This window comes from Pan paniscus, chromosome 8 (assembly GCF_029289425.2).
Source record: "Pan paniscus chromosome 8, NHGRI_mPanPan1-v2.0_pri, whole genome shotgun sequence".
NCBI lineage: Eukaryota > Metazoa > Chordata > Mammalia > Primates > Hominidae > Pan > Pan paniscus.
In genome coordinates, this window is record NC_073257.2 from 107,065,830 (window position 1) to 107,071,834 (window position 6,005).

Here is a 6,005-nt window from a genome sequence, read left to right on the forward strand (position 1 = left end):
TGGGTAAATGTCTGTTTGAGGCTGTCAGCTCTGAAGGCTGTGAGACTCCTGATTTCCTACTCCACACCTCAAAAAAAAAAAAAAAAAAAAAAACCAGACCCAATGACAAAAACCACATGGTTATCTCAATAGATGCAGAAAAGGCCTTCGATAAAATTCAACACCACTTCATGCTAAAAACTCTCAATAAGCTGGGTATTGATGGAACATATCTCAAAATAATAAGAGTTATTTATGACAAACCCACAGCCAATATCATACAGAATGGGCAAAAACTGGAAGCATTCCCTTTGAAAATCAGCACAAGACAAGGATGTCCTCTCTCACCACTCCTATTCAACATAGTATTGCAAGTTCTCTCCAGGGCAATCGGCCAAGAGAAAGCAATAGAGGATATTGAAATAAGAAGAGAGGAAGTCAAATTGTCCCTGTTTGCAGATGACATGACTGTATATTTAGAAAATCCCATCGTTACAGCCCAAAACCTCCTTAAGCTGATAAACAGCTTCAGCAAAGTCTCAGGATACAAAATCAATGTGCAAAAATCACAAGCATTCCTATACACCAAACAGAGAGCCAAATCATGAGTCAACTCCCATTCACAATTGCTACTAACAGAACAAAATACTTAGGAATACAACTTACAAGGGATGTGAAGGACCTCTTCAAGAAGATCTACAAACCACTGCTCAAGGAAATAAGAGAGGACACAAACAAATGGAAAAACATTCCATGTTCATGGATAGAATCAATATCATGAAAATGGCCATACTGTCCAATGTAATTTATAGATTCAATGCCATCCCCATCAAGCTACCACTGCCTTTCTTCACAGAACTGGAAAAAACTACTTTAAACTTCATATGGAACCAAAAAATGGCCTGCATATCCAACACAATCATGGGCAAGAAGAACGAAGCTGGAGGCATCATTCTACCTGACTTCAAACTATACTACAAGGCTACAGTAACCAAAACAGCATGGTACTGGTACCAAAACAGATATATACACCAATGGAACAGAACAGAGGCCTCAGAAATAACACCACACAGCTACAACCATCTGATCTTTGACAAACCTGACACACACAAGCAATGGGGAAGGGATGCCCTATTTAATAAATGGTGTTGGGAAAACTGGCTAGCCATATGCACAAAACTGAAACTGGACCCCTTCCTTACACCTTTTACAAAAATCAACTCAAGATGGATCAAAGACTTAAACATAAGACCTAGGACCATAAAAATCCTAGAAGAAAACCTGGGCAATACCATTCAGTACATAGGCATGGGAAAAGACTTCATGTCTAAAACACCAAAAGCAATGGCAACAAAAGCCAAAATTGACAAATGGGATCTAATTAAACTAAAGAGCTTTTGCTATGCAAAAGCAAATATCACCAGAGTGAACAGGCAACCTACAGAATGGGAGAAAAATTTTGCAATCTACTCATCTGACAAAGGGCTAATATTCAGAATCTACAAAGAACTTAAACAAATTTACAAGAAAAAAACAACCCCATCAAAAAGTTGGCAAAGGATATGAACAGACATTTCTCAAAAGAAGACATTTATGCAGCCAAAAGACACATGAAAAAATGCTCATCATCACTGGCCATCAGAGAAATGCAAATCAAAACCACAATGAGATACCATCTCAAACCAGTTAGAATGGTGATCATTAAATAATCAGGAAACAACAGGTGCTGGAGAGGATGTGGAGAAATAGGAAAACTTTTACACTGTTGGTGGGAATGTAAATTAGTTCAACCATTGTGGAAGACAGTGCAGCGATTCCTCAAGGATCTAGAACCAGAAATACCATTTGACCCAGCAACCCCATTACTGGGCATATACCCAAAGGATTATAAATCATTCTATGATAAAGACACATGCACACTTATGTTTATTGCAGCACTATTCACAATAGCAAAGACTTGGAACCAACCCAAATGCCCATCAATGATAGACTGGATTAAGAAAATGTGGCACATATAGACCATGGAATACTATGCAGTCATAAAAAAGGATGAGTTCATGTCCTTTGCAGGGACATGGATGAAGCTGGAAACCATCATTCTCAGCAAACTATCACAAAGACAGAAAACCAAACACTGCATGTTCTCACTCGTAAGTGGGGGTTGAACAATGAGAACACATGGACACAAGGAGGGGAACATCACACCCCAGGGCCTGTTGAGGGGTGGGGAGCTAGGGGAGGGATAACATTAGGAAAAATACCTAATGTAGGTGACAGGTTGATGGGTGCAGCAAACCACCATGGCAGGTGTATACCTATGTAACAAAACTGCACATTCTGCGCAGGTAACCCAGAACTTACAGTGTAATAATAAAAATAAAATTGATATCACCAACAAAAAAAAAAGTTCCTAGAAATTCATCAAACCATGTGACACAAAACTCAAATGACATTTCACTTTGTTTTGATTTGTTTTGTTTGGGACAAGGTCTCACTCTGTCACCCAGGCTGAAGTGCGGTGGGGTGATCTGGGCTCACTGCAGGCTCTAACTCCTGGGCCCAGGTGATTCTCTCAACTCAGTCTCTCCAGTAATTGAGGCTACAGGCAGGCGCCACTAGGCCCAACTAATTTTTTTATGAAATTTTTTGCAAAGTGTCCAGGCTGGTCTTGAACTCCTGGACTCAAATGATCTGCCTACCTCAGCCCTCCAAAGTGCTGGGATTACAGGCGTGAACTGTGTAATTTCACGTGGCATGACACAGCACAATGATGAAAAGGAAGAAACCCTGTGGGTCCAGCGTATACTCACATGGGTGGATTGATGGCTGGGAAACCCGAGCAGGAGGAGCCAAAACAGCAGCCACTGGACCCGCATGTCCTGGTTTTCTCAGGGCCCCCTGAGGAGGCCAGGACAGAGGTGAGGGTGGTTTAGGGCTGAGGGAGGAAAGGGGATGGGGGTGGGACTGCAGTTGGGGAGGGGGAGGGGAGGGAAAGGGATTGGGAGGGGAGGGAAGGCAAGGGGGACTGTGGGGGTCCTGGAGGAGCAGGGCGGTGGGGGGCTGGAGAAGAAGGAGGAGGAAGAAAAAGAAGGAACCCTGGGAAAGGATCCGGTTAAAACTAAGTCCTCAAGTGCTGGTGGAAGGTTCAGCTACAGGTCAGTGAAAAAGTCTATCAGCAAAACAGCAGGAGGAGTGGGGCAGGGGAGCAGGAGGCTCAGGAGCAGTTGGAGGGAGACCAGGGCTCTGGTTTCTACCAAACCTTCTCCTGTCTGGGCGCTACCTTAGCAACCCTGGGGCTTTATACTTCCTCTCCACCAATCCTCGGTCCTGGTACCATAGTGCCTCACAGTGGGCATTCCATGTGATGCCCACATTCTTCCAACACCCCCTCCCCCACCTGAACCCCTGATGCGCCATCCCAAAGACAGGTCCTCTCTGGAAACTTCGCAGACCTTCTGACTTCTCGTCCTCCCCAACCAGCTCCCTGTCCCTGCTTCTGGGCCGATCTTTCCTTCCTGAGCTCCAAGTGTTCCTCATGGTCAGTCTTGGCTGCAAAACATGAAAAACAAATGATGGCAGGATGGCAGGAAGAACCTCATACACAAGCAGAGTGGGAGGCTCCACAGCCCCCTCTCAGCAATTCATATACTAAGCAACAAAACATCAGTAGGATGTAGAAGGTCCAAATAGTAAACCATCTCCATCACATTCATGTAGTCATCTATCCATCACCCTTGTATCTTGGGAATAAATGTTGGCGATATATTCATTTTAAGCACATATGGTACATTTACAAAAATTAACCTGACTTATTTTGTTCATCAAGCAAATCTCAATATATTTCAGAGGAATCAAATCACATGTTTCTGATCATATAATTGTGCTAGAAGTCAATGATAAAAAGCTAACCAAAAATTCTTATATGATTGGAAATTCAATGTGCCCTTATAAGTAAGATATAAACATAAGGAAGAACCCAAAATGAAACAAGACTGCCTTTGCACTCAATGATAGAATCATAATATGGCAATAAAACATCTCCCTCTGGCCTGGGAATTCCACTTTGTGGCACAAGGTTGTGTGGTCCCAAATCATTTCTAACCCACCTAGACATTTTAACATCTGAAATGGGGTGATGATGTCACTTATCTATGTCATCTTACTGCCTGTGACCATGGGCTTTAAATTTTGAACCCTAATGAGGGGAGGAAAACCAAGTTGACTCTCATGATTGACTTCCCAGGTATGACCAAGGAATCTGTGCATTTCAAGTGACGAAGTTCATCAGCTTCTCTCCTGGGAGATTTGGCCACAATACCCAGAGGGCCAGGCAGCACCAGGAGTAATGGGTGGGGAGTACCAAGCAATTGGGCAGGACCTAGGGGCCCGGTGACCAGGACAGACCCCCACTGGCCATCACCTTTCCTGGTCCTGTCTTCAGCTAAACCTCCCAAAGGCCTTCTTCTGCCTGATTGCACAGAGTGTGCCCAAACTCACCCAGGCTTCTAGCAACTTAAAACCACTTCTTTAAATCCCTTTACCATTTATTATGACATAAAGTTATTATAAACAGGAAATATTCCATTGATGCTACAAATAGAAAGCCAATGCCTTTACCATAAATGGAAAGAAATCCTAAGAAACAAGCATGACAAAAACAAAACACAGATAACAAAACAATGAAATTAAATTATATTTGTATACTGTCACCTGTATAAAGACCCCCAGTTTCAGTTGTCTTGCTTGTAAAAGGAGAGACCAAGAGGGGGTTGAAGTCAGATTTGCACAAAAGTGAATGGCACAGACTACCATAATGTCCGTGAAGGGTTGCTGGGGTCACCTTGATTATAGCCCAAGTAGACATAAGGAAAGGAGGGCAATATGAGCAGAGTTTGGGGCCTCAAACAGGGTAGGTTATTTATGCAGCCCAGGAAAGGCTCCCCAAAGCCAGTGTCAACCTCACTTACAGGCAGGTCCCTCATGGAGGCAAGGCCAAGCACCTTGGATTTGAGACCAGCTGTGCTGCTGACCAGCTGTGTGACCCTGGGCTGGTTTCCTTCCATACAATGGGAGTGCCAATGGCTACATGCAAAGACTGTCTGAGGACAGGAGGAAGAAATCTGTTGAGCACCTGTGTACCTGAGTGTCAGCACCTCCCAAGGGCATCTGTCCTTCCAGAGCTGGCACCCTGGAAAGTTCTCAGACGCTAAAGGCAGTCATGATGGTAACAGCAGTAAATCATCATTTACTGCTGATGAGGGAGGGCCAGTGGGCAGGACTCCTAGGTTCTGGATAGGAATGAAAGTCTGGGCACGCCTGGGGACAGCTGAGTGAGTCCTGTATCAGCAGTACAGGCAGGCACAGAGGCAGTAGATTCATCAGAGGTGGCAGGTGTGGGATGGTCTGATAAGCAAGCATAGTCACCAAGCTGGCTGACCACTGCCCCCTCACAGAAGATGCCCTGTCCCTTGTCTCACACTCCAGCAGGGCAGAGGCTGGCACCTGGGGCCTCACAGAGCATCCCTCTGAGACTTCTGTGTCCTGGCCAAAAAATGGGCACTTGCGTCACCCAGCACTGACAGAACAAGGAAGAAGAATCAGGACCCAGGATGTTTTGGGGAAGTGTCTAGCACAGAAAAATGCTCAGAATACAAACACGACACAGGGGAACTGTTCATGTGGGAGCCAATATTTTATAACCTACAGCCCTAATCTGAGCACTCTCACCTGTGCAATCTGAAAGAAACAGGGGACTTGCAGGAAGGATAGTGCCTGGATTTAACTTAAAGGAAGTAAAATGTTGGAATTTTCACACTCCTGATATCCTTCCAAATCAACTCTTTCAATGCTCCCATCCTCACCACTATCATGTGGGGTAACTGAGGCAGTCAGAGATTTACTGACTCAATGTCATTCAGTCATTTCTGAGTTCACTGCTGACTACATCTGACCAAACTCGAAGTTCCCGTTTAATCTTGCCAGTGACGGTTTTTGGCAGCTCTGGGACAAACTCCACCTGGCTGAAG

The 6,005-nt window shown here is 44.5% G+C and overlaps 1 protein-coding gene across 1 annotated transcript in view; it reads right to left on the reverse strand.

Moving 5' to 3' along the window:
* CYP2C8 (cytochrome P450 family 2 subfamily C member 8) overlaps positions 1–3,251 on the reverse strand; it is a 129,659-nt gene extending 126,408 nt beyond the window's left edge. Inside the window, exons 1-2 of the mRNA XM_063607491.1 lie at positions 3,239–3,251; positions 2,790–2,877 (exon numbers count right to left, since the gene is read on the reverse strand). The gene's annotated coding sequence lies outside the window, so the exon portion shown is untranslated. The remainder of the gene's footprint in view (positions 1–2,789; positions 2,878–3,238) is intronic.
* Positions 3,252–6,005: the final 2,754 nt, after the last annotated feature.